The 7,399-nt window shown below is 45.3% G+C and overlaps 1 pseudogene; it reads right to left on the minus strand.

Annotated features, from left to right (window-relative positions):
* Positions 1-3,842: 3,842 nt before the first annotated feature.
* Positions 3,843-5,019, minus strand: LOC147978215 (uncharacterized; annotated as a pseudogene).
* Positions 5,020-7,399: the final 2,380 nt, after the last annotated feature.

The raw sequence follows: 7,399 nt of genomic DNA on the forward strand, positions 1-7,399 counted from the left end.
AAAGAGAAAGTCACCATGGTCAACCCCCTTTCGAGGCTGGCCAAAGCCATGGACCGCATGGGGCGCACGTCTGAAACCACACGAGGGAGGGTCAACAAACCTCCCCCACCAGACGGTGGCCCTAATATATGTATAAAAGGATGGTGTGATGTTTAAATATCCAATACACATCTTTTTTGTGGCACTTGCTTCACAAACATGATTATCCGACACAAAGGTTCTGGACTTAGAGTGCGACACCCTTCACTTCGAGGCGATGGGGGTTGGGGTGTAGATACGGGCTCAATCTTTGTTTAACATGTTATTATGACCTACCCTAACACAAACAAAAAGAAAGTCACCATGGCCAACACCCACTCGAGGCTTGTCAAAGTTGTAGACCGCACATGGCCCGGGATTAGTGATGGGTTCGAAACCGCGTGAGGGGCGGTCAGAAAACCTTCCCCGCCTGCATGTGGACCTAATATTGTATACACAAGGGTCAAGATTAGGGGAAGATTGTAAGGTAATCGTAAGTTTTAATCCGCTTAGTTTGGAGTCAATTTCATATACATGTTTGTGTCTAGGTCACGCACATAGGTGAGTACTAGTGGTCCAGGTAAACATCAAGGTAAAGTCTGGCTAGGACTAATAGTCAGGTTGTGAGTACTAGTTTAGGCCAAATTGAGTCCAAGTACGGGTAGGTTTTATATGGCCTACTAATCTTTTTAAAAGATCCAATTAAGATGAACCAATTGCTAGTGATTTGAGTGCACTAGATTATCTTTATGAAGTTTTGCTTGAAATTCGTGAATCTGAAAATTACGATGAAGTGTTAAAAGAAGAAATTTATGAAGGGTGGTGTGATTTTAAATATCTAATATACAACTTTGATGTGGCACTTGCTTCAAAACAGGACTATCTTGCACGAATGTTCTAGACTTAGAGTGCGAGTCCTGGACTTCAAGATGACAGGAGGGAATCTTGTGAAGAAATGGGTTCAATATTGGTTTGACATATCACTATGAACTACCCTAACACAAACAAAGAGGAATTCACCATTGCCCACCTCCTCTCGAAGCTGGTGAAAGCCATAAACCAAGTGAGGTCCTTGGATCAGTGCTTCTTCCGAAACTGTGGAAAGGATGGTCACATTACCTCCCCGGCCAGCATGTGGCCATAATATTACTCCTATAAAGGCTACCAGTGGACCTCCACATAATTAAGGTGCACACAGCAAATACTAAAAACTCACAGACGATAAAAAACATCATATCGGCAATCGTAGATATATATTTGACTGACACTATGCCTACGTCAAAGAAGGTGGTGGACCGATCAGGATATTAAGCTGCCACCCATTTTGGGTAAACAAACTCCCTGGCCTCCCGCTCCAACCGCATACACACCGCTTTAAACAACGGTTGATACTCCGTTCAGTGTAGTGTAGATCACGTACGAAGCAAGTGCGTCCAACGAAAAATAAACTATAAAGGAGAGGAATTGTTGCCCTTGAAAACCAAATCATTTCTACATAGCCAAAGCACCCGTAATAAGGCATGCATACACTCTCACCCTTATTAGCATTCTGAATCTGTTTGGAATACCGCTAACCAATGAACACAAATATTGATAACACTTATGAGCGGATACAAATTAGACGCTATTTGCATGACCAATTACGTAAAATGCACAAACTTGCATTGGTAAAGAAGGTATTTGATTGTCTTGTCATGAAGACAAAAGCTACACTTGTTTCTGTGCCAATTTCTCTCTCTTTCTCGTATGGCCTAATTTTGTTGCGAAATTTATCTATGGACTAGATTAGACCTAAGTACCTATGAAAAGCGTCACATGGAAGCTTTTCTTTCCTCTCTTGCAGGGCGATTAGGTAAAGCCTTCCTCCCCAGGAACCAACCGGCGAGCCCATGGATTCGCCTCCCCTCCGTCTGCCGCTTTGGAGGCCAGTGACGGGGAGGGGATTCCTAGTGCCTCGGTCCCGTCTAGTAGATAGGGAGGGTTTTAGACCTCGCGGGGGAAACGCTCAGACGGGTGGCGGTGCTTCTTATTCGAGTAAGTGTTCCAGGCTTTCATCCTCCTGAAGTTCTGTCGGGACGGATTAGATGGAGCTCCGGCATACATTCATGCCAGCTCCTCGGGGCAAAGAGTTTAGGGTTTATCGTTGTGCAACTAATGCCATTATGATTCTGAAGGAATCCTTACATGAGACTGGAGAAAATGTCTCATTGTAATCTATCCCTTCTCTTTGTGTAAATCCTTTTGCCACGAGTCGTGCTTTATACTTTTCTATATTCCCTTTAGAGTCATACTTAATTTTGTAGACCCATTTACAGCCTACTGTTTGGCTTCTTTAGGAATTTTCTCTAAGTCCCAAACATCTTTGGAACTCATCGATTTCATCTCGTCTTCCATTGCCTTCATCCACATCGATGAATGAGGGCTTCTCATGGCTTCTTCATATGAGGTGGGATCTTTTTTCCATATGAACCGTTTCTGTGTTATAAACTTTAAAGTCAGTAGAAATAGCTGACTTTCTTGGTCTTGTAGACCTTCTTAGGGCCTTATTTTCTGGCACGTTCTGTGCCTCAACTTCTGGCACTTCTTCTAAAATTTGCTATTGCACCTCCCTTTCATGCTCAACAATGGGTTCAGTCGGCTCCTGACGGACAGGTTCCGGGTGTACCCCCAAGGTTGTCATGGGTGGAGTTGCAACTGGTAGTGAGAAAAATGGCTCCTGAATCATCGGATTAGGTGCATGCACCCCCTCATCATTTCGTCCTCAAAGAAGACTGCATGTCTTGTTTCTACAAACTTTGTATATCTGTCTGGGCAGTAGAAACGAAAACCTTTTGATCTGTCTGGATAGCCAATGAAGTGGCAACTAACTGTTTTGGGATCTAACTTTGCAATGTTTGGATTAAACATTTTGGCCTCAGCAGGGCACCCCCACACCCTGAAGTGTTGTAGGGAGGGTACCCTTCCTGTCCATAGCTCGTACGGTGTTTTGGGCACCGACTTGCTTGGTACTCTATTGAGAATGTGAATGGAGGTTTTAAGTGCCTCCATCCATAATCCCAATGGCAAGTTGGAATAACTCATCATGCTGCGCACCATATCCATAAGTGTACGGTTGCGCCTTTTAGCTACTCCATTTTGCTGAGGTTCACCCAGCATTGAATACTGGGCAACTATGCCAGTCTCCTGTAAGAACTTTGCAAAAGGTCTAGGGACTTGGCCATATGGAGTGTGCCGACCGTAGTACTCTCCCCCACGGTCGGGCCTTACTATCTTTATTCTTTTATCATGCTGATTTTCAACTTCAGCTTTGAATATTTTAAATTTATCCAATGCTTCAGATCTTTCTTTGATTGGATAAATATAACCATAGCGAGAGTAATCATCTGTGAATGTTATGAACGAGTCATATCCATCCACACTTTTCACCGGAAATGGTCCACAAATGTCGGTGTGGATGATTTCTAGTGTGCTTGAGCTATGGATTGCACCTTTTTTGATTTGTTTTATATACTTTCCTTCAATGCAATCTACACATTGTTCTAAGTCTGAGAATTCTAACTGTGGAAGAATTTCACTTTTGACTAATCTTTCTATTCTCCCCTTCGAAATATGGCCCAAGCGACAGTGCCATAATTTCGATGAGTCGAATGTTCTCTTTCTTTTCTTTTGTTCTTTATTCGACGCGGAAACATGTTCATTCACATTGCATACGGAATGCACTTTTTCACGAAGTGATAACAAATAAAGCTCATCGTGTAGTAAAGCATTACCAACATAAGCAATATTATACCAGATGGCACACTTGCCATGTCCAAAATAACACTCATAATTTTCTTTGTCCAAACATGAAACGCTAATTAAGTTTCTATTACATGAAGGAACATAAAGAACATCTCTAAGTAGAAGCTTGAATCCATCAGCTAACTCCAAGGAGATGTCGCCGACAACTTCAACTTCTGCTTTTATTCCATTGGCTACTTCAATGCCTCCTTCTCTTCTTAGCGTAGTCCGGGTCGAATGGAATCCCTGTAAACAATTTGCAACATGAACAGTTGCCCCTGAGTCAATCCACCAAGTAGATTCCGAAAACTGTGTGTACAAGGATTCATTTACTAAGGAAACAATGTTGTTACCTTGCTTTGCCATTAAGGACTTCAGCCAAACAGGGCAGTCTTTCTTGTAATGCCCGGTCTGCTTACAGTGGAGACAAGTGTCTTTGTCCACTGGGAAAGACTGTTGCTGACGCTGATGCTGATAGGGAGCTTTTCCTTGTGGCTTTGAAGGAGAACTTTTGTTGTTTTGACTGTAGTTTTTTTTTCTTATGATCCTTCACATAGTTGAGTGTTCCACCATGTGAAGCTTTTAGTCTGTCCTCTTCTTGGACACACATAGCAATTGTCTTTTCTATGTCCCATGTTCCAGGTGACATATTATAATTCACAACAAAAGTTTCAAACTCCTTTGGCAGTGAAGCCATGACAAGGTGGACCAGGAGCTTTGGTTTGATCTCCAGATCCTCATCCATAGGCTTTAACTTTGCTGCCATATTGCTCATCCTCAAGATGTGCTCTCTTATTCCACCACCTGTGTACTGTTCCGTCACAAGTTGTTTTAACACCTGAGTGGCATATATCTTTGAAGAGCCAGTGAACTGGCTCTTTATCTTTGTCAGCAACTCAGCTGCTGAAGTGCACTCTGCAACGGAGCCCACAATGTTGCTCTCAATGGTATTCTTTATAAAGGCCATGCATTTTTTATTTGCATTGACCCACTTTTGGTTGGCTATGATGTAGGACATCTCCAAAGGAGCATAATCCCCTTTCCTTTTAGCCCATGCAGCATCATCCTCAGTAGTCCTCTTACTGGCTCTGTAGGTCTGACCGACTGTGGTTCTTCCAGAACCCAGTCCAGATCAGCACAAACAAATGCCAGTTCAACTTTCTTCCTCCACTCAGTGTGGTTGTCACCTCTGAGTGTCGGAACTTCTTTTAGGCAACTCATCAAGTGAAAGCCTCCTAAAATCACAATTTAAGTGACATCAATATAACAATCATATGCATTAATCTAACGTTGGTCAAATTAAACATATAATTGTCTATGCAAATAAATCTATATTACCGTTGGGAAAAATATTAGAAATAAATGCACCTTTAATTTCAATAATAAAATATGGTCATGTTATTAACAACGTTGGTCATAAGAATAACATAAACATATTTATTCTAATTATAACTTTAACATGCTCTTTTAATACATCTCTCTAAACTTTTATTTTCAAGAAAAAGAGCAATATTAATTCTGTCCACAGCGGAAAAACATGAATAAAATCATGAACTTTTTATTATTTGCAGAAATTTTTTTTGATCAAATGAAAAAATTCATGAACTTATTTAATAAAAATTCATGAACAATTCTTTTTCTGGAAATTTTCTTTTTATATTTCCAAAGACTTTTATACCTTTCTATATTTTCTAAACAATAAATTTCGCTGGAAATATGTATTGCATAGAAAACAAAAAACAAGACTTTTGAATCTGCCCAAAACTGGACAGAAAACATTAAAAGGAAAAAGCCTCAAACAGCCGTTGCCCCGCGGGCCTACTCGGCTCGCCGCGCCGCGCTAGCCGGCCCAGCCGCTCTGTCTTTCGGCCTAGTCCGCGGTCACTTTCGGCCCAAAAGGCCAGTGGGAGACTAGGGTTTTCATCTGGACCGTCCATCACGATCGACGGTTGTCCGCTGATTTCGCTGGAACAAAACAGAGAGTCCGATCCCAGTCCAACCCTAGCGCCCCCACTCTCTACTCGATCTGTTTCTCTGCTCGCTCAGTCTCTCCCGACGGCGGAGGAAACAAGGCTCGGCCACCGGCCGTCCAGCCCGGCCGCCGGCGACGGGGGCTAGAGCCACCGCGCCGCGCCAGCGCCTCCTTTCCGTTCCCCTTTCCTTTTCTCCACCTACTATGGCAGAAAGGACCAGGCCCGGCTGCGCCCACTCTCCCTACGCCGTTCGCGTCGTCCACCGGCCGGTCCTGCCGCCGGAGACGGGGAGCCGCGCCTCTCTTCCTTCCCCGCAGGGAGGTTTCGGCCGACGTCGCGCCAGCGACGGCGAGTTCATGCCGCCGCGGCCACCCGGTCCTCTTTCCCCTTCCCGTTTCTGTCTTCTCCATCTCCACTCCAACAGAGGGAGAGAGAGATTTACTCCGACGGCGTCGTTGCCTCCCCTTCGCCAGTGGCGCGTTTCCCTTAGCGGAAGCGCGCCGCTGTCGAACGGCATGGCTGTGGTGCCAACTTTGAGCTTTTACTTTGCCCCGTGAGGGGTGGTACCTTCATCCGACGCCTCGGCTTGCCGATGCGCGTCGAGATCGAGAGGGTCGGCGCGGCCTTACGGCGACACTCTTTGCCGGCGAGGCCTGAGGCCCTCTCCGGTGGTCTTTGCCCTGTTCTAGGGTTCTTTTGGGGAGAGGGATTTCTTTTTTTGTCTATTTTTTGTTTCTTTGTACCGAAATCATCTAGCCAGTGGCATCTGATACCATTGATAGATCCTATGGATCGAGGTAGGCTAGATCTTTCCGGTAACCTACCTTCCTTGGGTGCGGATGAGCTCGATCCAGCTCCTGCCATGGTGGTGTGGTGACGGCGGTGCTGTGGACAGAGATGGCGGCGGTGGTGTGCTTCCCGTGAGCACTGCGATTGCCCTAGATCGGAAGGGGATATCAGTGGGGAGTCTGACGGCGCGGTGAACCTCGTACCGTGCGCCCCGGCCCCCACCTCTTTATATATCGCAGGTCACAGGGGCCCACCAACCATAGAACGGTTGGGAGCCCCCGATTAGGGCGCGAATAGATCAGGGCCCGAAGGGCCGTTGAGCCCACTCGGTGGAGAGATCAACCTAACAATCTATTCACGAGCTTGACACCCAGTTGGTTAGTTTCAACATTCCTGGTTAATTAATATATAGTTGGCACTGTGGAATGAAGTAGAAGAGTTTGGTTACGATATCTTCCAAATTTAAATTTATCAAAAGATCTAAATAGATTACAAAGTGGGATTCTTGGGTATGTTATGGTTTTATTCCTATATTGCTGGATGGCCAGCCATGTGTTCAAGCCCCGAGACAAGAGACAACCGTCACGCAACAACCATCCAAAATGTGGGGCGCGTGAAAGTTGGGGGCCGTGGCCGCACCTTTTCGTATATGCGGCCCTCACCGACTTGGGGGCCGTGGCCTTCCGCCGCACCTTTGGCCCGTTAGAACGGGACCAATGGGAGGAGATGCTTCAATGTATTGCTCTCCACTGCCCCTCCCTGGAGGAGGATTCGATCTCTTGGTCCCTCGAACCAAGTGGGATTTTCTCTACCAAATCCCTATATCACGCAGTAGTGGC

The sequence above is a fragment of the Triticum urartu genome, chromosome 3A (assembly GCF_056163025.1).
Source record: "Triticum urartu cultivar PI428250 chromosome 3A, HENAU_Tu73, whole genome shotgun sequence".
In the NCBI taxonomy this organism is placed as follows: domain Eukaryota; kingdom Viridiplantae; phylum Streptophyta; class Magnoliopsida; order Poales; family Poaceae; genus Triticum; species Triticum urartu.